Genomic DNA, 26,324 nt, shown 5'->3' with positions numbered 1-26,324 from the left:
TTATCCAGACTAGCTGAATCCTTCTAAGCTCTATGTAGAAACAGGAAGTCTATTTTCCCTCCATGAGTCATCATTTGAACTACAATTCTACCTCACTGCAAAGTCCCTGGCAATCCTGCTCAACCCCCTCTTCAATTCCTGACCCAGCTGCTCTGCTCCTGCCCCCTGTAGTTCTAATGATGACTCCGGCAGGGAAAAGAGACTTCCTATTTCTACAAAGAACTTGGAAGGATTTAGCTAGTCAGTTTTTAATCACGTGAGATCATAGACCTAATGGAAAAGAGAACAATTAACTGGGTAGAAAGGCAAAATGAGCAATTGTAACACAGTGATATATAATATGATGATTGCAATTTATTAATAGAATAAAAACTTTGATAGGAGGAGTGCTTCTTTAAGAAGTTGAAAAGTATGTTGCATGGTGAAAAGGAGAGGACAAACAGACAAGTAGCAACCATGCACTAGAGCAGTACTATTAATTAAAAAAAGCCTAACAAACGTGTAGGAACCTCTTTAATCTGTGACATATCTGTTGCAAAAAAAATCGATGGGTCATCCTCAGATTACTGCAGCAGAAAATACAAAGAATTTTATTCTGTTGTGTGAATATTACTCTATTGGTTCGTAGCCTTGGGATGTAAACATGAGTGTTTTTGTTCACTGGTAAAGAATAAAGCAATAAAAAAAATGTCATTAAATTGTGAGGAATTTAAATAAAATATGTTAGAAAGTTGTAGAGCTTTTCATTAATACACTGCCTTAGGCTATTATGTTCCTATGATGAGAAGTTGGAGAGTTTTTGATGTTGCAGCATTTCTGCACATATAGAGCTGAATTAGGTTACTTGCATTTTTGATGCGGTGGTGTTTGTCTCTTTTTGTCATGTTTTAAATACAGCTATGATGTTGATATTTGGCTTTGACAAAACCTTATTGATACAGTCATGTGCTGATACATGCATTTTTAGTGCAAATCTATGGGGAAAAGTTAAACACAAAAGTCAGTATAGTCGCAAGAGAGATTGGCATTTCAAAAACGCATCGCAGGTCAGTATACGCTGCGGTATAGAATATAGTGGACATAAGATTTCTATAAATCCCATCCACTTTGCTGGAACTTTAAGATGCTGCCTGTTCCATCGTGTGAACTTAACAGGTAGCTGAAAACTGGCTCTGTCTGTTAAATGGCCACAGTGTGAATGATCACCTACACATGTGTTCTGGCTCATTTCTTTGTTTTTTTTGTACAAACAGGGATGTGGCTCCCCCTTTTTGGGCTGAGCATTTTGCCTATATACAGTGCATTGTGAAAGTATTTGGCCCCCTTGAACTTTTCTACCTTTTGCCACATTTCTGGCTTCAAACATAAAGATATAAAATTCTAATTTTTTTTGGGAAGAATCAACAAGTGGGACACAATCGTGAAGTGGAACGAAATTTATTGGATATTTTAAACTTTGTTAACAAATTAAAAACTGAAAAGTGGGGCGTGCAATATTATTCGGCCCCTTTACTTTCAGTGCAGTAAACTCACTCCAGAAGTTCAGTGCGGATCTCTGAATGATCCAATGTTGTCCTAAATGACTGGTAATGATAAATAGAATCCACCTGTGTGTAATCAAGTCTCCGTATAAATGCACCTGCTCTGTGATAGTCTCAGGGCTCTGTTTCAAGTGCAGAGAGCATCATGAAGACCAAGGAACACACCAGGCCGGTCCGAGATACTGTTGTGGTGAAGTTTAAAGCTGGATTTGGATACAAAAAAGATTTCCCATCTCAAGGAGCACTGTGCAAGCAATCATATTGAAATGGAAGGAGTATCAGACCACTGCAAATCTACCAAGACCCAGCAGTCCATCTAAACTTTCATCTCGAACAAGGAGAAGACTGATCAGAGATGCAGCCAAAAGGCCCATGATCACTCTGGATGAACTGCAGAGATCTACAGCTGAGGTGGGAAGAGTCTGTCCATAGGACAACAATCAGTTGTACACTGCACAAATCTGGCCTTTATGGAAGAGTGACAAGAAGAAAGCCATTTCTCAAAGAGATCCATAAAAAGTCTCGTTTGAAGTTTGCCACAAGCCACCTGGGAGACACACCAAACACGTGGAATAAGGTGCTCTGGTCAGATGAAACCAAAATCGAACTTTTTGGCCACATTGCAAAACGATATGTTTGGCGTAAAATCAACACAGCTCATCACCTTCAAAACAACATCCACACTGTCAAACATGGTGGTGGCAGCATCATGGTTTGGGCCTGCTTTTCTTCAGCAGGGACAGGGAAGATGGTTAAAATTGATGGGAAGATGGACGGAGCCAACTACAGGACCATTCTGGAAGAAAACCTGTTGCAGTCTGCAAAAGACCTGAGACTGGGATGGAGATTTATCTTCCAACAAGACAATGATCCCAAACAATGCAAAATCTACAATGGAATGGTTCAAAAATAAACGTATCCATGTGTTAGAATGGCCAAGTCAAAGTCCAGACCTGAATCCAATCGAGAATCTGTGGAAAGAGCTGAAAACTGCTGTTCACAAACGCCCTCCATCCAACCTCAAGGAGCTTGAGCTGTTTTGCATGGAAGAATGGGCAAGAATTTCAGCCTCTCGACGTGCAAAACTGAAAGACATACCCCAAGCGACTTGCAGCTGTAATCGCAGCAAAAGGTGGCGCTACAAGGTATTAACTCAAGAGGGACGAATAATATTGCACGCCCCACTTTTCAGTTTTTATTTTTTTAAAAAAGTTTAATATCTCCAATAAATTTAATTCCACTTCACGATTGTGTCCCACTTGTTGTTGATTCTTCCCAAAAAAATTAGAATTTTATATCTTTATATTTGAACCCAGAAATGTGGCAAAAGGTAGAAAAGTTCAAGGGGGCCAAATACTTTCACAATGCACTGTAGCTTTCCACGGGCAGGTGTCTGTATAGTTGGGTCGGGATCCTGCTCTGCCCCAGTCTATTTTGATACCAGCTAGCACATAGTGAGGTGAACTATAAGAGTTAAGGACCGTCCTGATTGGGTCACCTGGTCACTGTGGGATGACTCTTACGCTTTTTTTGATCAAAAAAGTGTCAACTAAGTTCTGTATGTTATTTACATGTACTATTACTATTTACTTACTGCAGGGTATTTGCTCATTTTGTTTGTATCCCAGGTTTTGTCTATTAAATGGCCACCGTGTGAATGCACCTACACATTGCACTTCTACCCACATCTGTTCTGGCTCAGCTCTTTGGTTTTACTATTAGAAAACTGACTTAACAGCGTTGTAACCAAAGTTTACCAAATCTCATCTATGCATATTGTCCACACATTAACTGACATGTCACAGATGTGGATTTTGCTCCAAATTTAATTTTGCAGTGAAATAAGTAGCAAGTCGCCACAAAAATATCAGCTGCCGATATTGGCTGTGTTTACATTCACAGTTTGGGGCCCTTTACACATTAAAGCAAAGTCAGTCAAATTTACAATTTTTTGTATGGGGGGTCTCACAGCTTTAACTGACAGATGATGCTTGGATCAAGAAGAATTGAATGAACTTAAACGCTTGAGGCTTATTTTTATTTTTATATTTTTGGATTGGAGAAAACAGGCCACCAAAGGTGTCTAATCGCTGGTCACAACCCTCTCCAATTTCAATACATACATGCTTGGCTGAACTGAGCGTACATGTGTATGGTGGGGTGGGGGAGGCGGCGGAATAGCAGTTTGGCGGAGATCTACAGGAGGTGTGGGGGTACCTTTAGACAATCGATTACAGATCAGCATTTATACAGGTTTCAGCCAATTCCACATGTATAATAATAATCCCCCCATCTTTTTTTTCCTATTTAGTTTGCTTATCTTTAGGAGTTTACTGCCAGGCTACTAAAACATAGTAACTATACAGTTACACACATACAGTTATATGAAAATGTTTGGGCACCCCTATTAATCTTAAGCTTAATGTTTTATAAAAATTGGTATTTCTGCAACAGCTATTTCAGTTTGATATATGTAATAACTGTTGGACACAGTAATGTTTCTGCCTTGAAATGAGGTTTATTGTACTAACAGAAAATGTGCAATCTGCATTCAAACAAAATTTGACAGGTGCATAAGTATGGGCACCTCACCAGAAAAGTGACATTAATATTTAGTAGATCCTCCTTTTGCAAAAATAACAGCCTCTAGACGCTTCCTGTAGCTTTTAATGAGTTCCTGGATCCTGGATGAAGGTATTTTTGACCATTCCTCTTTACAAAACAATTCCAGTTCAGTAAAGTTTGATGGTCGCTGAGCATGGACAGCCCTCTTCAAATGATCCCACAGATGTTCAATGATATTCAGGTCTGGGGACTGGGATGGCCATTCCAGAACATTGTAATTGTTCCTCTGCATGAATGCCTGAGTAGATTTGGAGCGGTGTTTTGGATCATTGTCTTGCTGAAAGATCCATCCCCTGCGTAACTTCAACTTTGTCACTGATTCTTGAACATTATTGTCAAGAATCTGCTAATACTGAGTGGAATCCATGCGTCCCTCAACTTTAACAAGATTCCCGGTGCCGGCATTGGCCACACAGCCCCAAAGCATGATGCAACCTCCACCAAATTTTACTGTGGGTAGCAAGTGTTTTTCTTGGAATGCTGTGTTTTTTTGCCGCCATGCATAACGCCTTTTTGTATGACCAAACAACTCAATCTTGGTTTCATCAGTCCACAGGACCTTCTTCCAAAAAGAAATTGGCTTCTCCAAATGTTCTTTTGCATACCTCAGCCGACTCGGTTTGTGGCGTGCTTGCAGAAACGGCTTCTTTCGCATCACTCTCCCATACAGCTTCTCCTTGTGCAAAGTGCGTTGTATAGTTGACCGATGCACAGTGACACCATCTGCAGCAAGTTGATGCTGCAGCTCTCTGGAGGTGGTCTGAGGATTGTCCTTGACTGATCTCACCATTCTTCTTCTCTGCCTTTCTGATGTTTTTCTTGGCCTGCCACTTCTGGCCTTAACAAGAACTGTCCCTGTGTTCTTCCATTTCCTTACTATGTTCCTCACAGTGGAAACTGACAGGTTAAATCTCTGAGACAGCTTTTTGTATCCTTGCCCTGAACAACTATGTTGAATAATCTTTGTTTTCAGATCATTTGACAGTTGTTTTGAGGAGGCCATGATGCCGCTCTTCAGAGGAGATTCAAACAGGAGAACAACTTGCAAGTGGCCACTTTAAGTAGCTTTTCTCATGATTGCATACACCTGGCTATGAAGTTCAAAGCTCAATGAGGTTACAAAACCAAAAAAAGTGCTTTAGTAAGTCTGTAAAAAGTAGGTAGGAGTATTTAAAACAAGAAAATGATAAGGGTGCCCATACTTATGCACCTGACAAATTTTGTTTGAATGCAGATTGCACATTTTCTGTTAGTACAATAAACCTCATTTCAAGGCAGAAACATTACGGTGTCCAACAGTTATTACATATATCAAACTGAAATAGCTGTTGCAAAAATACCAATTTTTATAAAACATTAAGCTTAAGATTAATAGGGGTGCCCAAACTTTTTCATATAACTGTATGACCATCGTTTTTTTTTTTTTTGCAGTCTGTATTCACAAACTCCCAATGGTACTAAGCAAAATAATGTGAAAAGACTCAAAAACGGTTTCAAATATTTATCAGCTCCGTCAGTCTCTACAAAAAAAAATAAAAAATTTGGGACAAAGAGCCATAAATAATGAACAATAACACTACTTTACACTGTATAAACCGGTAACCAGACTCTACCGAAGTGCAGGTCACATGAATCAGCCAAGAAGAAATATTACCAATTACTTCAGAAAATAACATTTTACATCTAATCGGGGGCCAAGTAATACTGTGGAAAAGTCTTTTGAGGAAGCAAAGCCAAAAATACATAAAAAATAAACAACATGATGATCCAAAATAGCATTCCGACCACGGATAAAGAAAAAGAATGGAGGCCTGCCAGGAGAGAGGTGCACATGAAACCGCAAATGTATTTTTATCCAGCCGCTGCCATTTTATTCTTTAAATAGAACATTAACTAGAAAACAGGTCCTGTTTCAGATGCAGCTTCTACTGCACACAATCGCTGGGTGTGAACATACCCTTAATTTATTGGTACAGATGTCAGAGACTTTTCATATGAGCAAAAAAAAAAACAAAAAACAGTCCGAATGTCTTCAGTGTTTCAGCTCAGATTTTACCATCAGAGAAATCAGTGATTTTCAAGTATGAAAAAAATACAAATAAATAACCTTCTCCTGTCCATTACAATGTTAGTCATGGACAGCGTATGGGCTGCACACTGATGCCATCTATGTCCTGATGTGATTTTAACACACTCAGACTTGTATGGGCAATTTTGATCTGTGAACCAGTGACTTTTTTGTGGACATGGTCAGCAAAAAACTCATACATGTGAATAGCAACACAAGTTATAATGGGTAAGTGTTTGAAAAACATTGATTGGGTACGTACGTCAAAAATGGATAGATTTTTTTTCTCACTGCACTTGGCTATCTAGCTCTTCTACTAGGACTCATTCAGGGGTTTATTTTTGCACTCCCCAACATCCCCCCAAAACGGCCCAACTTTCCAGTAAAAGTTGGCTCAGAACTTCTGGGTTGTAAGATCCCAAAACCCTCTTCGAGCTTGAGATCTCACTCTGCTCCCACAATGCTGCAACCTTTACCAAGCGGATTTTGAATGGTAACATCATTAGCGTGGTTATCATTTGATAACACCTTAGTAAAGGATGTAAAATCACGCTTTTCATACAAAAATGGCTGCGCAGGGTTGTGGGATCCTACAACCCAAAGGTTCAGGCCTGATCTTGCTACAAATTTGGGCCCTTTTAGTGTCATCAAGGAGTCTTCTGTGCACTTTTAAAAATAGCTTGTTTGGAAAAATCACCAGTGTCTGGCTGCCCACTCCTATTAACACCTTCACGACCTATAGGTACATCATAGGTCGTGTCTCGGCATTTGATGCAGGCTCCAGCGCTGAGCCCGCATCTTTTCAGGCACATGAAAGCTGATCAGCTGTCATGTGCACCTAACAGCCGAGGGTGGAATCGCGATCCACCCGTGGCTGTTGACATGTTAAATGATGCTTTAAATCTCTGACAGTGACATTTAACTTGCGCTTACCGGAAGGGTATCACAAACCCCGTCCATCGGCGCCCCTGTCACATGATCTCGGGGCGTCGATGGGTTGGCATGACAGCCAGGGGTATGCAAAAGACCCCAGTGCTGGTCATTGCAGAATTCCTATGAACGCCAGCATTCATAGGAGATGATGATTTTTGCTACACATAGCAAGACTGAAGCCCTGCTATGTGTAGCACAGGCGATCTGATGATCGCAGCTTCAAGTCTCCTAAAGGGATTATTCAACCAAGTATAAAGTATGAAAAAATTATGTTTTAAAAATGTTAAAAATATGTAAAAGTTCAAATCACCGCCATTTTAAAATCAAACAATTAAAAATAAATAAATAAATAAATAATGCACATATTTTGTATCGCCGTGTTCAGAAACACCTGATCTATCAAAATATAAAAATAATTCATCCAGTTGGTAACAAGAAAAAAAAAAAAAAAACGCCAGGATTACATTTTTTTTTTTGTTGCCTCAACATTGCAATAAAATGCAATAACAGGTGATCAAAAATTGTATCTTCTCCAAAATGGTATCAATAAAAATGTCAGCTCGGCCTACAAATAATAAGCCCTTACCCAGCCTCAGATCATGAAAAATGGAGACATTACGGTTCTCGGAAAATTATGTTGTGTTTTTTTTTTTTGTTTGTTTGTTTTTTTATACAAAACTTACATGTTTGGTATCTGCGAACTCATAATGACTGGGAGAATCATATTGCCAGGTCATCAGGTTTAGCATTTAGTGAACATGGTAAAAAAAAACATTAAAAAAAAACCCAAAAAAAACCCACCACAATTGTGGAATTGCACTGCACTGAATTGCAATATATGGTAAAATCAATGGTGTCAATCAAAATTACAACTCGTCCTGCAAAAAACAAGCCCTCATATGGCCATATTGACGGAAAAATAAATAAGTCATTGCTCTGGGAAGAAGGGGAGGAAAAACCGAAAACGGAAAATCCAAGGTCGTGAAGTGGTTGCAAAAAAAAAAAAAAGAAAAGAAGAGGTAGTCCAATTCTGGTGAATGATAGTTTTTAAATAATAAAAAAAACTGACAGCACTTGGATGGTATCTGCGTTTCATCCAATTTTTTTTTTTTTAAATACAGATCCAGTTACTTGAATGGACATTGTGATCCGCTAAATTGGATCGAACATTAACAAGTCTATGATTTTTTTGTGGACAATCAGTAAAAAAAAAAAAAAAAAAATCACACTTGCCAACACCCTGGCTTGCATCAAGGAAGCAAAGCCTCGACAAGACAGTAACCAGGCAGCAGAAATGAGTAAATTGCTGGCTGTGCACTTTGTGCAAGTACCAATTATGTACGTATCCTCCACAGCAGATATTCCCAGTGCTGCAAAACCACAAAGAGGCGCGGGTCTTACAGCAAGGCTACACTGGCAGGCACCCATGAGATCATTACACCCACCATTATTATTTATTTTTTATTTTTATTTTTTTAAGATTTCTCTAACCAGATTTTTCATGGATTTCTTTAGGCATTTATCATCGTGCTGATGTTCCATGGTGTCTCAATGCCATCATCTTTTGGCACAGCTCCGTGTCTCACAAATCAAGGCTGCTCAAACTATTACTACTGACAGATGAAGATGATGCCTGGGCCTCATTCTCTGTGGTGAAAGGCCGTGCCAAAATTAAAAATACTGATCTATTCACAGTGTGTCTCCTGCAAAACAAAAATAAAATAATTATGCTGTGCACAGTACTATTTTTTCTCATAAAATGATGGAAACCATGACATGACTTAAATGCAGACCCCATTATACTCAATGGGTTTTGCTGGGCGCCATTGGCGTTTATTATACGACCGATTCACTATCTTCGGTTTTCTGCTCCCATGTCGAAACAGAAAACCAGTGCAAATGTAAACCTGGACAATGTACATGCTTCATAGAAAATAAAAGCTTCCAAACCTTTGCAGTTTGTTTTTTTGCTCTGCACCATTATTTCCATCTGTCACACTCAGATCTCAACCATATAGATTATGATTGATCCTGTGAAAAATGCCTGATCACAGTGAACTCTTGTATAAATAAGGCTACGTTCCCACAATGAGATTTTGGTGAGTTTTTTTGGACGCTGCAGAATTTCTGCACCTATTTAAATTAGGTTAATTGCGGTTTTTCTTTGCATGTTTATATGTTTTTTTTAACATGCGTTTTTGGTCTCTCCTTGGTGTGTCATGCTTTAAATAAAGCTGTTTTATTTGTTATACTTCCTGGTATTTGGCTTTGACAAAAATTTATTGACATATTTTAGGTGCAGATTACATGCGTTTTTGATGCGTTTCCGCAGCGGGAACTCACTAAAAGGGCATGTGTGTTTTTTTACCTGTAGATTTTCCACATCTAATGCAAATCTGTGGGGAAAATCCGTACAAAAAGCTCAGCGTACCTGCAAGATAAATTGGCATGCTGCGGATATGAAACGTGCACCGCAGGTCAGTGTATGCCGAGTAAAAAAAAAAAAAAAAAAGCACAGTGGGCAGGAGGTTTCTAGAAATCCCATCCACTTTGCTGAAACTGTAAGATGCTGAGTTTTTGATGCAGCATCAAAACTGAACCAAAAGCTCATCGTGGGAACGTAGCCTAATAGTATGTGCACATGAGATCCTTTTCAGACTGGTACATTCCGTAATGCGCCTAAAAAAGCACGAACATATGCACTGCAATGTAACTTTGGAGCCTTTTTCTCTTTACCGTTTCAGGCTTAGAGAGATGTGAGGCGGTTAAAAGAAGAGAACCTGACCATTCTTTGGGAGACTTTTACTTGGAAGCCGCTCATTAGTTTATTCAATACAAGTAAAAAAATCAGTAAGTAAAAAATATAAAAAGCCAGCAGCCAAAAGTCATTGCAAAAACGCCCCCCCCCCCCCCCCCCCACCAAAGAAAAAAACGATGACGTCAGCGTGTCCTAAGGATTCTACCCCCTGAAAAACTTACAGGGTTTGGACATGTTTAAAAGACGTCATATGCACATAGCCTTGATATGGTTCAGTTCCACAGTTGTAGGCAGTTATATTACACTCATTTTCTTTTTTTTTGCAATCAAGAAATATGGATAGATGTTGATTTTTTTTCAGATCTGTATCCAATATTCATCTACCTTTGGTCCATGTGTCCCTGTTTACCATTAGTTTTTCTCGTTTGCGAGGGGAAAAAAAAAGGAATTCCAAGCTTCTTCGACCCATTAGAATGTAAAAATCAGACTGTATTCGAATGAACATAGATGGCATCCATATGCTGTCCAAATTTATTTATTTTCGGCTGACTCATTGACTTGAATGGGCGATTTTGATTTTTAAATCAAATTGAAGACAGCCACGTCTCCGCATTTTTTATTTTTTTTTAAACTTTCACACAGAATATAAATGGGTATATGTTCATTCCATGGATTGGATAGAAAGTCTGGATGCAATAACTTTAATCATTTACGACAATCCAGAATTGTGTGTCAATATCCACAACAAGCAGCAAATTTCTTTTAGATGGATATGCCCAATTATATAAGATCCTAAAAAATTGCATAATTTACCAGCCTGAAGAGATGGCTAACCTCCCATGTCCTTGTGATTTCTCCTCTCTACACACTGGTCACACTGTCTTCAAAAACGAGAGTGTTCCCACAATCAAGAGGCTCGGTGAAACCCCGCTTTGTTCCAAGTTACGTAGGGGATATGAATGAGCATCTTTGTCCTACACTGGACACAGGCCAAGAGGATTTATTCCAATCCAATGATCCACCATGTATACATCACACTACACACATGGAATACCTAAAATAGTCAGGGGTCCATCTAGTATAGTTACAATTATTTAAGACTTCTTTGCCCAATAGAGTATGATTAATTAATTTGCACACAGCATCGGGCAGGTATAGATCGCAAATTGGACCACGTGAAATGCAGCTGTATGAATTCACTAACATTTCCTATTTTACCCCATATTTTTTTATCCTAATTGCAGTGTAAACAATATGGGGGATTGATATGATGGTAAAATGACTAATCAGTGGACTGTTCTTATGGAAACAGAGGGGGACCCTTCCTAACAGCGTGGCCGAAGTACTAAATACTTAAATTTTAATGTATCACCCAATAATGCATAATATAGGCTGATGTATTGTATATCAGATAAAAAAATAAAAACAAGTACATAATTATAGTTCACACACAAACTAAATGCACCCCATACACTTTAGATTAAAGGGGTTTTCCGGTCTTTTGCTATGTAGTGACTACAGACCTCTGAATCCATATAGTACGATTCTCTGGTATTTCTGGCAAATTAGCGGTCACGTGACCACAAGTAAGCAATTTGCATACTTCCGCAAATATTCCACCTAGATGTCCGTGGTCTTGCAGCCGAGCAAGTCTAGCCGGCACATGACCGTAAGTATGCAAATCACATGTCTCTCCAGCAATTACCGGAGAATCCTGACAGTGCGCAGTGCACACGCTGTAAGGATTCAGAAGTCTGCAGTCATATAAAATGACTGCAGACTTTTAGCAGCAGACTAGACAACCCCTTTAAAAGTAAGCTGAACCCTCCATTTTTGTCAGCGCCAGCTGAACATGTGTATGTAGGGCTTTTGACTCTCTTATGACAGATTATCTCTGTGAGATAATGATTGGGTAGTTTAAATTTAAAGAGGTTGTACAGTTTGAAATGTTATGTGCCCATAGGATTGGAGCTGAGTCTGTAGTGGTGACGTCTCATCTAGAGAGCCGGTCATTGCTTCAGCCATCCACTGTGCTCAGCAGTGATGTGGATCTAGATGGCATGAACCGCTGAGCCCAGCAATTGGTTGCAGCAGTGATGTGCGCTGTAGGCAAGATGTCACCACTGCAGTCTATCAACAAAGAGCGGAGGAATAGTGAAGTAGCGGCACTGAACCCCCGGGAAGGAGAGTAACAGCTGTGATTGTCATTTTATAAATCTGCAACCCAGAAAATTTGAAACTAAATCCATTTAAAGCCTCAATTATTTTGTTCTCAGAGTAGATAAGCCAAGGGCAGGCGAGTCTAGCTGTCACTCCCCTCTCTCCATTGAAAACACAGGAACACTCAGACAAGAGATATCCATGGTGTTGGGCTGCTTAAAGAGGTTGTCCACTACTTTTACATTATTGACTTATCCTTAGGATAGGTCATTAATGTCTGACTGGCCGGGGTCCAACACCCAGCCCCCCTCCGATCAGCTGTTACTGGTGTCGGCAACGGCAGCCGCTGTCTAGTTGTAGAGGCAGGGACTTGGTACTGCACATCCACCAGCTATGCAAAATCAATATGAGGCGGATATGTAGTGCTTTTAGGCTGTCGCTACAAGTAGACGGATCAGCTTAGCAAGTGAGCACTTCCGGCCGGTGGCCGCCATCGATAACAGCAAATCGGCAGGGGTGTCGGACCCCGGCCGATCAGACATTGATTGATGACCTATCCTAAGGATAGATCCTCCTTTTTAATTTAATTAGTTGACAACCTCTTTAAAGCACCGAAAAGGGACTACACGTTTCTCATGTACAGTCATACTACATGGTGCTCTCCATTTGCCCCTTGCTGCCTCCCCTGCTCAGATAAGCGTTCCATTTTTGTACTAGTGTATGGTTCATGTAAGTGAAAATGCTTTATGAATATGGATCTAGCACACAGTACACACGATATGCATCTTCAATTTTATGCACAGTTGAGACCAAAAAACTAAGTACAAGAAGTCTGATATTACTAGGACAAGAAAAAAACAAAACAAAGGAAGAAAAGCCTTTACAGAACTAATTTAGATGTTGACTGAGACATAACCAGGAAGGGCAGACAGCTTATACAGCAAATTAACTATTTTCACACATTTTGCCTCCATTCAGGCGTGGCAAGCCCTGTCATTTGCCTGAGTGCTCACTTTTTCCCAGCAGACTGCAATGTTAAGCTCAGCAGCTGCAATGCCCTTTTATGTCAGAAAACTGGCACCGAATGTAGCAGCTCAATAGAAGAAATAAACATGTCAGTCATCTGGGAAAAAAATAAACACAAAAAAACACACACCAAGATGCTGGTGCTAGGGAACTAAAATCCGGTATCAAACGCTACAACCAAAAATCATGGCAAAGTGGACAGAAGACAACGGCTACACGTTTGGCAAAAAGAAAAAACCTTATATCATATTTTACACCTATACTTTCCACCTGTAACGTCAATGCAATGAGCACTGATTGACTATACAGTAGTGTTCAAAATAATAGCAGTCCAATATTACTAACCAGATTAATCATTGTTTTTGGTATAAATTATATTACCACATGTCAAACAATTTTCCAGTTGGTGCAGTAGATTCTAAGAAAACCAACAAACTCCGCATTTATGATCTGCATGTTTCTGAGTCTGTGTATTTGAATAATTAATTGAAAGGGGCGTGTTCAAAATAGCAGTGTGGAGTTCAATTAGTGAGGTCAATCATTCTGTGGAGAAACAGGTGTGAATCAGGTGGCCCTTATTTAAGGGTGAAGCCAGCACATGTTGTACATGCATTTCTCCTTGAAAGCCTGAAAAATATGGGTCGTTCGAGATACTGTTCAGAAGAACAGCGTACTTCGATTAAAAAGTTGATTGGAGAGGGTAAAACTTATAAAGAAGGGCAGACAATGATAGGCTGTTCAGCTAAAATGATCTCCAATGCTTTATAATGGAAAAACAAAAACAGAGAGACGTGGAAGAAAAACGAAGACTACCATTCGAATGGATCGAAGAATAGCCAGAATGGCAAAGGCTCAGCCAATGATCAGCTCTGGGATGATCAAAGACAGTGTCAAGTTACCTGTGAGTACTGTGGACAGTTATAAGACGGCTGTGTGAAGCTAATGTCTTAGCAAGAAGTCCCCGCAAAGTCCCACTGGCCCAAAGGCACGTACTGAAGCGGATACAATTTGCCAAAGAACACATCAACTGGCCTAAAGAGAAATTGAGAAACATTTTGTGGACTGATGAAAGTAAAATTGTTTTGGGTCCAAGGGCCACAGACAGTTCAAGAGACGACCCCCAAAACTACATTCAAGCCACAGTACACTCTGAAGCCAGTGAAGCATGGCGGTACAAGCATCATGATATGGGCATATTTCTCTTTCTATGGTGCTGGACCTATTTACCGCATACCAGGGATCATGGACCAGTTTGCATATATTAAAATACTTGAAGAGGTCATGTTGTCTCGACCTGAAGAGGATATGCCCTTGAAATGGGCGTTTCAACAAAACAACGACTCTAAACACACCAGTAAACAAGCAAAATCTTGGTTCCAGTCCAACAAAATTGAGGTCATGGAGTGGCCAGCCCAATCTCCGGACCTTAATCCGATAGAACACTTGTGGGGTGACATCAAAAATGCCGTTTCTGAGGCAAAGCCAACAAATGCCAAAAAATTGTGGGATGTAGTGAAAGCATCCTGGGCTGGAATAACAGTTGACAGGTGCCAGAAGTTGGTTGACTCTATGCAACATAGATGTTAAGCAGCTCTAAAAAACTGGGCATACAACTAAATATTAGGTTAGTGATTTACAGGAATGCTAAATCCTTAAAAAAAAAAAAAAAGTACATATTGTGAGTTTGTAAAGACAAATGCAGAAATTGTTATTTTTTAGAACAGCCCAATGTTCATTTTTTGTTATTTTATGTAAACTAGTTAAAAATTATATACATTTCTCGTCATGTTTTGAATTAGAAAACAGCGTGCAATGTTCCCAATGCATGGAAATAACAGCTGGTATAAAGATTTTGTGCATAACTCATGTTTTTGAACACACTGCTATTATTTCGAACACTACTGTACACAAGATGCTTGGCTTCACACTGTTGGGGACAGAACGATCTCTAGTACCAGTGTTCTGTCTCCATACAGTTATGTTGTCAGCAGCACATATAACCTAATTACAAGGAGCGACGTGCTTCCGATAATTTCTTTGTGGATATATATGATCCTGTTACCCCAGACCAGAATTTTTTTTTTTTTTTTCTAAATTCGCCAATGTTTACCCCCTTCCTCTCTACTGCGGTTCACAGTCTTTGTTGACGTGGCTGCAGTAGTGATGTCACAACTACAACACATGACTGCTGCAGCCAATCACATGTCCATCAAGTTCAACTGACGGATGGGAAAGGATAAAGATAAGGGGTTTAAGTACATTCATAATGTATGACCCAGTCTACCTTAAAGTGAACCTGACAGCTGAAGCATGCTGCCAGATACACAGGCGTCGGGGACCTATCTGTCTGAAAAGTCACCTGTATGGCTCGGTTCTCAGCGGCAATTAATGTTTTTTTTCGAAAAGTTGCAGCATTTAAAAATTAATCATATATTGCTGAAACCATGCAGCCGGTGCCTCATACATACTGCCCAAGGATTGGTCAAGTTGTGTCAGCTATAAGGTTCCCTTTAAAAGCTAATTTTTCCCTCCTGAGCTCAACTGTGGATAAGCATTCAGAAAAATTTCAAGGGTATATTTACATAAAACAGCTTTAGACCACACTTTTTGTATGGGCCAATAATGTACAGGATAATCATGTCCCCCCTTAGACAACTCTTCTCATGACATTTTTAAATTTGTATAAGAATATCTAATGATCCAGAATATCCAAAAATCCAGTGCCTATCAGATTTTATTAATGTTGCATTGAGGTCATTTTTCTGGAGCTGAAGGTCACCACACAATGGACATCATGCCCTCTTGCTATTTATATCAGACTCTCCCTAATTCGATCTCTGTATAATTACGATGATGTGAAGCGCGCAGGACTATAATTAATGGAGTACAATTTATAATTCACATTACTAGTATTTATTTCTAGAGCTCGTCATCTTCTGCGCTCTTGCATAGTATAAGACATTTACAGGTTGTAAAACATCAGAGAAATATATAAAAGCAGCACAGAAATGACTGGCGTCTAGGAGAAAACTATAAATGCAGCAAAACCTGATGATACATTAGGAGAGAGTCCTGCTCATAAAATGTGACAAGCCACAAAGTATAGTAGACTGGGAAACAGAGGAGGCGCATACAGGGGCACGATTCAAGGAGAAGCACACTTGCCAAGAAGTGTTTAGGTGTCAGAAAACCCAAAAGGGAAACTCTGTTTACTCTTATTCCTGTTCTTTTTCTTGCTCGATTACTATAGAGAATTACCAGCTTCACCTGCAATGTGATCCAGGGCCGAGGCATCACCATGAGAACAGTAGTGTCTTGGTATTTTGTCAATAAAAGATCTGTAAATTTTAGATTATGTGCACAAGACGTCTTTAAACTCAGGCGAAGCTGCCGAGTTTTTCCAAGCAGCAGACGCCTCAGGAAATTCTGGCAATTAATTTCCTGAAGAATCTTGCGTGATGGTTTTCTTCAGTTCTTTCCTGAGCTTTCTCTCCGACATTTTTGGCCACAGGCGGTTTTCCAGTGGTTTTTGGGACTTCTTTCTTACGGTCATTGTCGGGTCTTTTTTCACGCTCCACTGAATTATAAAGAAACTGACAAGGTTTTTTTAAGCAAAAATGATGGCAAAATGCTCCAAAAGATGTTCAGGCATCTTTTGAGCTTTCCTATCGACTTGTATTGTGAAGGAGAGTCTTCCCAGAAGAAATCAACTGAAGAATGGTCCGGTCACTTCTTTTAACTGCTTGGCTTTTTAGAAAGCTGAAGTAGTTAAAAGACGTTCAAAAGCTTGAACATATGCACAGCGAGTCGTTTTTACAGAGAAATGCTTATGTTCATTGTTCTGAATGTTTTCTGAAAGGTTTTTCAGGTTGTTTCCGTGACAGAATCTGCCTAAAAAAAGATGTTGGGTGCACATACTCCTAGTCATCCCCTGTGTGAGCTATAGACATGCAGTTGGCATACGACTGTGGGTGTAAGTAATGCCACCTCTCCGGATAGAGTAGTGTCTTAGATCTTGTATCAATTTCAATAGGAAGATGAGGTGGCACGCACCACACGCGGTACTATCCTAATTATTGACTTAAATCCATAAAAGCAAACACAGACAGGTAGGGGGCGTTATCGAGATGCGCTACAGGCAACTGCTGATTTGCATCACATGACGCTTTCATGGGCCTTTGCCTGAAGTGGCCATTGCCCATAGCCTGTCTGAAAGTACCGCGTGTAGTGCGTGCCGCCTAGTCTTTCTATTAGGCCATGGCCCCACTATCAGTATTTGGTCAGTATTTTTTCTCAGGAGTGGGAGCCAAAACCAGGAGTGGGTGATAAATGCAGAATTGGTGCCTTGTTTCTATTATACCTTTTCTCTGATTGTTCCTCACCTGGTTTTGGCTCCCACTCCTGAGAAAAAATACTGACCGAATACTGACCAAATACTGATAGTGGGGCCGTGGCCTTACAATGACACTAACAATAAAGGCCGCGCACCATTGATGCCACATGAACATGCTGATTTCTGTAAGGACAGTATTTCACAGGTACAGGTCTGCACACTCAGTAGCCAGCCATCAATCATGTTGACCATTGTGAATACAGCCAACTCTGAGAAGGCCTCATTCTGATATCCGTTTTTTATGGACAGAATACGTACCCACTTTAGTCTATGGGAACATGTCATCCAGCATCCAGGTGCTGTATGTTTTTAACAGTTTAAAGGGAACCGGTCATGAGAAAAAAAAATTAACCGGCAGATATGGGGTTAATCTGTAGGTTAACAGTGTTCTGAACCTGGCCGGCGCCCGCAATTCGAGCCCCACTGTCGGGAGGAAATGAGCTCATTTACTCCCGGCAGCATTTGGCGTTCAGTCACCACTCTGTGTATAAAGAGCGGCGGCTGTAAACGCACCACCGACACTGACTGACAGCAGCTCAGCATTAGGTCTGGCTGGCTGTCAGTCAGTCAGTGCCGGGGGCACGGTTACAGCTGCCGCTCTCTATACACAGAATGGTGACTAAACCCGCATCGGCGAAGCCTCCATGACTGAAACCTGAACGCTACTGGGAGGAATAAAGTTCATATTCTCCCAGCAGAGGGGTCTAAGTGCCGGCAGATTCAAAACGCCATTAACCCCATATCTGCAGGTTAATAGTGTTTTTTTACTTGACAGGTTCCCTTTAATGGGTTGCTGAAGTTTGGATTTTTTTTCCCCCACATACAAGAAAATGGATGTCACACTGATGGTAAAAACAGACACATGGACTAAAAATGGATGGAAATTGCATCCTTCACACTTTTTTGGACAAAAAAAAAAACCACAACCACAGATGTATGAATGAGGCGTAACTTGGAGGCAGCTCCTTACTTTTGTGCCATTTGGGCTAATAGAGTGAACCCGTCCCTGTTGGCCTTATACAGAGCAGCAGGTGCAGGTGAAAGATTGGTTTTAAAGAGGCATTTATTACGCTAATAAAACTAGTAAATCTGAAATATATCACGGGGCTTCCAGTGTAGTCATTCTCAGGGCCATATAGAAGGGCACTGGCATGCAGCTGGGATTCTTGGGGGAATGCGTCAAATGCACATTATTTCTATGGCAAATCGTCTTGTTTCGCAATTACCATAAAATGACTTATTTTACATGCTGAGCATTTTTTTTTTTTTTTTTACATGCCTTTGGTCGAGATCCAACATGGGCTTAAAAAGCTTTGCATAAGAGATACAAGTAACCTCAGTGTTTACAGAAGACTTTTCCTTTTTGGACAAAGGTTCTTGTTACAAGTACTAGTTAGGATACTGGTTACCAGTATATGGTAGATGTAACGTATAACATACTATGAATGAATTGGGGAATCATTATAGGACCATATTTAGCTACAACTTTATAAATTCTTTACACATTATAAAGTTACAAAAAAGGACAAATTATGAAAAAAAAAAAAAAATCTATGGGAAAGAAAATATAGCACATTCAGATCTTCCAGAAATGTTGGGGGTAATGTGCTGGTAAGATGAACAAGGCATGGCACAACCACATCCCCATCTAATTAAGGGACTTATTCATACCAATAATAAAGTGTTTACCTATGGATAGAAATATCAAGTGAGGTCTCTACTCACTGACATCAAGGAATGTGTCGCCAGATAGAACTCTTTAAAAATGGCCGTCTGTAGCAACAACACAGCTATAAAGTGTCCAAGTACTCATGAAGCTCTAGTACTGAGGCCTGACAAATCAGTATCTCCTGCACCAAAAACCTAAGATGTTGGTCTTTCAATGGAGATTACCAAACCTACAAACCTGATGGCCTATCCTTAAGAGAGCCCATCAAAAACGCTTGGTCCGACTCTTAGCGCCCTTCACCGACCAACTGATTAAAGAGGCTGCAGGACTCCCCTTTAATGTTTACTGGGCAAGTTCACTATTTAGTAATGGCGGTATCTTGTATTACTAAAAAGTTCTGAGCTATGCCAAGTAAACAATGAAAAGGGCACCGCTGGTCAGATACCAAGTTGAGCTGCCAAGATTTGATCCCCACCTAATCTGATATAGGAAGACATTTTAGATCCAATATTGAAGCTGAAGCGCTCATGCATAAAGAAGTATATGCATGGACTGTGAATAACCCCTATATAGTGGCTATGAGGGTCTGTAGTTTTTTTTTATAATTTTTATTATATATCTCTATAATGTGATACATTATGAAGCATTTTTATCTATTTACTTGGTGTTGGTGCATTGCGGTGGCCATTGGTGCTATGATTGTTGGGTGACCTGGAGCCATGTGGACTTTGAATCATGGGTGCTGTGGTGCGTTTGGGTCACTCCCTCTACTGATGAAGTATCACTTCGGCAGTGGTCACCACACCTTTAAAGTCAGGGACCCATTAAGAGGTTCGCTGAGACGTGGTAGTGGGCTTCATGTTCTTTTACCACTTGAATGTTACTGGAATCCATCCACTGTGAGGCTAAGTGCCCAGGATGCAGAAATGCTCCGGATTTTTCCTGAGCGTTTCTTCATCTCCCTGGCAGAAAAAACGCATGCGGATTTTACATACATTTTTTTATTCTAGGTAGAAGCGTTTGTGAAGCGTTTTGAACATGCGATTTCGCATGCGGGTTGTTAAACGCTTTTCAAAGCGATTTTAGCATCACTTGGAAAAGTGCTTGACAACTTGGTCACACTATATAAATCCATGCAACCGACATGGATTTATATAGTGTGACCAAGTTACAATGCTGCAAACGCAGCATCAATAATTGAAAAAAAAAAAAGAATAAAAATAAAAAAAATATTATTATACGCACCTTCCGATGGCTCCCGGTCTCCTTCTCCGATGCGTCCGGTGTCTTCGGCAGCTCGCGGTGCTCTAAAAAGGACCTTCCATGACGTCATTTAGTCATGTGACAGGTCACGCGGCCGCCGACGTCAGCGGTTACGTGACCTGTCACATGACTAAATGACGTCATGGAAGGGCCTTTGACACCACCGCGAGCAACTAAAGAGCCAGCAGCACCGCTGGGAGCAGACAGGGGGCCATCAGAAGGTGAGTATATGTTTTGTTTTTTTTTCATTTTATTATTATTTTTAACTACAGGTACTATGGTACCCAGGTCTGGAGGAGAGACTCCTCTTCTGCAGACCCGGGTACCATCCACGCATTGAATCGCATAACATCCGCATGCATACTTGTATTCATGCGGATGTTATGCGGTTCAATGCAAGATTCCGCAAGATCAATGGTAGTGCTGCGGATTTTTCCGCAATGATAATCCGCAGCAGAAATTTCCGCAGCATGTACACAGCACATGAGGATTATCATTGGGAAACATGGCAGACAACTTAACATGCGTTTTTAATGCGTTTTCGCCGCGGAAACGCATTAAATCCGCATCGTGGGCACACAGCTTGAATCTGATATCGGATCTAAGGGCATGAGAATCGATTTGTCCCAGTTTATGAGCAGTCCCGACCATTTTTTAAATTCTTCCAAAACAGTCAATACCGGTTTAATTGAAGAGGGAGCATCCCCAAGACACAATATGACATACAGAAGATACTCTAATCTTCTGATATAAAAACAGTTCCAGGACCTGTGTTTCGGAAGGGGGGGGGGGCGGGGGGTGTTATCATTTTTTCTGTTTTTTGTATGTGATTTATTAGTGCAGATGTTCCCCATGGTTGTAATTACTTGAAAAATGTTTTAGAAAAAGAATTTGATTTAAAAAAAAAAGATCAGTTTTGTAAAATTTTTCCTGGTTGCAACACATCAATGTATAAAATTTTGGATGTGAGATCCATGAGTTTTTCTACACATGTTACATTGTGGGGCAAGTGATACAACATTTTCTCTCTCACAGATTTAGTGGGGTGTCTCAATATAAAGTTAGAGGCACAGACGAGTATAGTATCAGCCCATGACAAGCTCGGAGAGACATTTTTTCCAAATGTGTTTTTGTTCAGAACATTTTCTCATAGTCCAACAAAGTGAACTATTCCATAATGTAAAGGAGAGTAAGAAGCATGCGGTTCTGTCTGCAGCTCAATCCCGGTATTTTCCTTCTGTATCGGAGTAGATCAGCACTAACTTCTGTTGGCACCAATTTGCGGGCATGAGTTGTATTCCATATGTCCGCCATGCGCTTGTGAGCATGAATAGAATAAGACCACATGAGTAAAATGACATGTAAAGGGTACACCTTGGACAGATATCATCCGAACAGTTCAGAATGTATTTATATAAAACATTTGGTTGGACACAGCTTTGCTTTGTAGATCTTGCACACTGAGCATTGCACTTTGTCATAAAGCACTTTGATCTGGCTTGTTACAGCTCCATCACATTCCTAAACCAAGCGTGCCAGAGAGTCGTCTAACCCCAAACTTGTGCAAACATGATGCTGTCTGGAGATCAGCTATTAAAGCAATCCAGCTGTTGAAAAACCAGCAAGTAATGGCAAGCAGGTACAAGTGCAATGACTTCAAGCTTTGCTGGCTAAGTCAGCCTAAAGATAGCTTCCAAGACATACTGACGGGAATGCTGTGCAGACAGCAAGGGGTGCTCAGCGCTGGTGTCCAGGATGTTTCCTCGTGTCTGTGACCTCTGACTAGCGCTGCCTCCACTTACTCGCTTACTGTCAGGCCTCATTCAGACAGTAGACAGTGTCCAGCAGGTGACGTTTCGACCGGTCACAGGTCCTTATCAAGCATGAAACGTTGCGTCCTTTGTATGGCAGAGTGGAGATGTCTTGAACTTCGTCACCTGCTGGACGCAGTCTACCATTTTCCTGTCCATGCAGTGTCCAAGTGGGTTCCTTGGATTTTGCACCTGATCTGCTCTTTTGTCCTTTGAAGAGTGCTGCCCGCTAACCCTACACGTTTGAGGGCTCATTCAGATGTCCGTCTTCACGTACTTATTCTATCCGTTTTTTATTTAGTAGAAGAACATGAATCCATTACAATCTATGGGGGCTGCACGCTTGTTTTTTTTAAAATGCCAATTGTAAAACAAAAACAGAGCTTGGATCCCGTCCATGTGTCATACGAGCAGAGTCTTTATTTTATTTATATTGTTTAATGAGTAGAAATCTGGATTTTTTTTTCTGTATACTATAAAAAAATTTAATTCTACCCTGATGCCCCAAAACACCTGGTCCAAAAATGGCCAAAAATTGGTTTCAGCGCAGTGATGAAAAATGGTCTGTTTTTTTCTTGTACCCAAAAATAATAAAACTCATGGACATGTGAATGAGACCTGGGGGTTACTATTCTAGGTCACTGTGAACACGTTGCACCAGCGATAAGACTGCATGAATGATTGTGCTGCCACGGGGCAGGCGCACAGCTGTGACTGGCATAGACAATAATGGAGGAGGGGCCGCCACTTTAGCACTACACACAGCCCTGTCTATATAAAAGCACAGGTGATGGCTGCTGTACGTACCTTTCATGTGAGAACGGTGATCATTTTATGACTTTTTAGAGTTGCATGAGACTTTAAAAAGTCAGATGTTACTTCTCAACTACACAAAAATAAAATTAATTTAAGGCTGTGTGCCCACAATGCGTTTTTTAAGCGTTTCCGCAGAGGCAAAAACGCTGCAGAAACGCTTAAAAAACGCATGGTAGAAGGCCTGCCATGTTCCCCAATGATAATCCGCATGTGCTGTGCACATGCTGCGGAAATTTCCGCTGCGGATTATCATTGCGGAAAAAAACGCAGCCCTACCAATTATTTTGCAGAAGTGCTGCGTTTTCGCCGCCATTGACTTGCATTAGAACGCGCCAATTCCGCAAGACTGCATCTGTACATGCGTAATTGGCGTGTTCTAATGTGCGGATGGTACCCGGGTGTGGAGGACAGGAGACTCTCCTCCGCACCCAGGTACCATTAAAAGCTGAAAAAAAAGAATAAAATAAAAAATAAAGATTATATTCACCTTCCGACGGCCCCCGGACTCCTTCCCTGTGCTTGCCGATAGATCGCGCAGGACTGAAGGACCTGCGGTGACGTCAGAGTCATGTGATGACAGGTCCTTCAGTACAGCGTACCGCGATATGCCGGCAACCACCACAGGAGCGCAGCAAGACTGCGGGGGCCATCGGAAGGCAAGTATAGCTTTATTTTTTATTTTTTGACATTCTCTCGGGTCACACTATATAAATCCATGCCGGTTACATGGATTTATATAGTATGACAGAGTTGTCAAGCACTTTCCAAGTGATTCTAAAATCGCTTGGAAAGCGCTTGTCAACCCGCATGCGGAAATGCAAGTGAAGAACGCTTCACTTCCGCATGTCCCTGGCAGGAAAACGCATGTACAATCCGCATGCGTTTTTTTCTGCCAGGGAGATGCAGAAACGCTCAGGAAAAAATCCTGAGCATTTCTGCATCGTGGGCACATAGCCTTATACTCCAGTAAAACTTTTTGCAACATTTCAAAAAAGTTGCAAATGATGGACTAGACTCAAACACCTGGATAAGTAACAGCCAAGAAAAGCTTAAAAAAAAGGCTAATTAAATAATGAATAAAGAGCAAAAGACTCAAGTCACTTTTAGCCCGGAGGAAAAATGGTTGTAAGGCTGGGTGCACACAGTGCATTTTCGCAGCGTTTCTTCCACGCGGAAATGGGCCAAAAATGCTAGGTAATCCGTGCGCCAGCTAATGCAAGGAGAATCCTGAAGTGCTGTGCACATAATCAGGAATTTTCTGCTCAGGGTTTGCATTGCGTTAAATCAGCAGCATGTCAATTCTTTGTGATCATGCAGCGTTTTTTACATCAATTGAGTCAGTCAAATCCGCAGCAAATATTTTTTTTACCTGCGTATTTGACTGACTCAATTGAAGTTAATGGGTGAAAAAAGCGTCAAAAACGCACAAAGAATTGACATGCTGCAGACAAGGCCTCTTTCACACGTCCGGATATTTCCGGTACTGGAAAAACCAGTACCAGAGATATCGGTGTATGATACGTGTGGCAACCGTGTGCCGCATCAGGATCACACGTACTGGCGCCCGGGAATCAGTGGTACAGTTAGTGCTGTTCCCAAGCGCCGGGTGCTAAATGCTGCCCTCCTCATTGTACCCTGTCGGCACTGCGATGAGAACCAGCAGGGGACAATGTTGAGCGTAGTATTCTGCTCCGCTGTGTTCAAAACCTGTAAAAATAAGATTTTTTTTTTTAAAAATCCTTATACTCACCTGTCCTAAGTGTCCCCCGCTGTAATCCATCTGACCACACAAGCTGAGGAGCCAAGGAGAATGACTCTTTCCAGTAAGCTGGCCCTGGAGCTGCGCTGAGCTCAGTGAGTGACAGGACATCGCTCAGTGAGCTCAGTGCTGGTCAGGGTCCCGCTTGCTGCAGCGAGTCATTCTCCTCAGCTTCTCATGTTAGCGGTCAGGTGGATTACAGAAGGGGGCACTTAGGAAAGGTGAGTATAAGGATTTTTTTTAATTTTACTATTTTTACAGGTTTTGGACACAGCGGAGCAGAATACTGCGCTCAACATTGTCCCCTGCTGTTGCTGATTGCAGTGCTAGCAGGGGACAATGATGAGGGCAGCATTCAGCACCCAGCGCTTGGGAACAGAACTAGCTGTACCGCTGAGTCCGAGGCGCCGGTACATATGCTCCTGATGACACGTGGATGTCATCCGTGTGCACGCGCATGGGATATTTTGCGGCCCGTGCGGCGTGCAAAAAACGGACAGGTCAGCGTATTTTTCCCACAGACACACAGTCCGTGGAAACGCACTGACATGTGCACATTCATTTAATGCGCAGGCGGACAGGATCGTGTCCGTCCACGCACAAAGCGTTATGTGCGTCCATGCGCAGGCGGACAGTGTCGCGTGCTTCAGATGTAAAGCGCCATGTAATAAATAGCACTATAATAATAATAAATAATAATCGTGCACAGAAGCAAGAGCTGCTATATCCATGTGCTCCTGGTCCTGACACAGACAGTCAGGGCAGATAAGAACACCCACAGGTGACAGGATTACAGGGACCGCACAGATAACAGAGCCATAGATGTGATAACTACAGATAAGGGCAGAGAACTACAACTGCGGCTAGAAGTGAAGGAACCGTGTCACACACAGGACGGGGTAACTCCGCGCCGACCACTTCTCCACAGCCGCACAGCGGCGCATGTCGGCGGCGGGGAACGGACAGCTCCTTACCTGTATGCCGGGCTCTACTCGCAGTACAGGTCCCGGCTCAGCACTGCGCTCCGGACACTGCGCCTCCACCGCAGCGGCTAACACTACCACCCGCCCACAACAGCCTATAACCACGCCCACTACTTTGACACCACGCCCTTACTCTACTATGCAAACGCCCTTTATTACTTTATAACACACCCATACGACATGACCAATCATCGGTCACCTTCTTTCACGCCTACAGGACAATCCACCTATCATAATGCCATTTCTTTAGAGCCCCGCCCAGTGAGAACTCTAGTAGCCCTCCTTCCAGCCGGCGTGATACGCCCATGCCACAAATCGTCACTGCCCAGACTTAGGGGGGCGGGCTTTAGATTATTAACCACGCCCTAGTAGAATTTCCCGCCCACTTATTGAGCGCCGTCCACCTCGCCTGTAGTTGCATAGACTGCAGCGTGAGAGTGAAGGCGCATGCGCTGATGACTGATACCGGCGCTTCGTGAGTTCTCGTGCAGCGCTTGTCACTGTGGTAACGGAGTGCAG

At 41.5% G+C, this 26,324-nt stretch overlaps 1 protein-coding gene across 2 annotated transcripts in view; it reads right to left on the bottom strand.

The window, feature by feature from the left end:
* The window catches only part of MFAP3L (microfibril associated protein 3 like), a 40,106-nt gene extending 14,177 nt beyond the window's left edge, over window positions 1-25,929 (bottom strand). The window contains exon 1 of one of the 2 annotated variants that reach the window (XM_073644018.1): window positions 25,797-25,929. The gene's annotated coding sequence lies outside the window, so the exon portion shown is untranslated. The remainder of the gene's footprint in view (window positions 1-25,796) is intronic. The other variant, XM_073644008.1, reaches the window with a different exon arrangement.
* Window positions 25,930-26,324: the final 395 nt, after the last annotated feature.

Source organism: Phyllobates terribilis, unplaced genomic scaffold, assembly GCF_046119375.1.
Source record: "Phyllobates terribilis strain yellow unplaced genomic scaffold, ASM4611937v1 Scaffold_1__5_contigs__length_1240528914, whole genome shotgun sequence".
Taxonomy (NCBI): Eukaryota; Metazoa; Chordata; class Amphibia; order Anura; family Dendrobatidae; genus Phyllobates; species Phyllobates terribilis.
The sequence above is the reverse complement of the archived record's forward strand: the minus strand, read 5'-3'. Positions and strand labels throughout refer to the sequence as shown.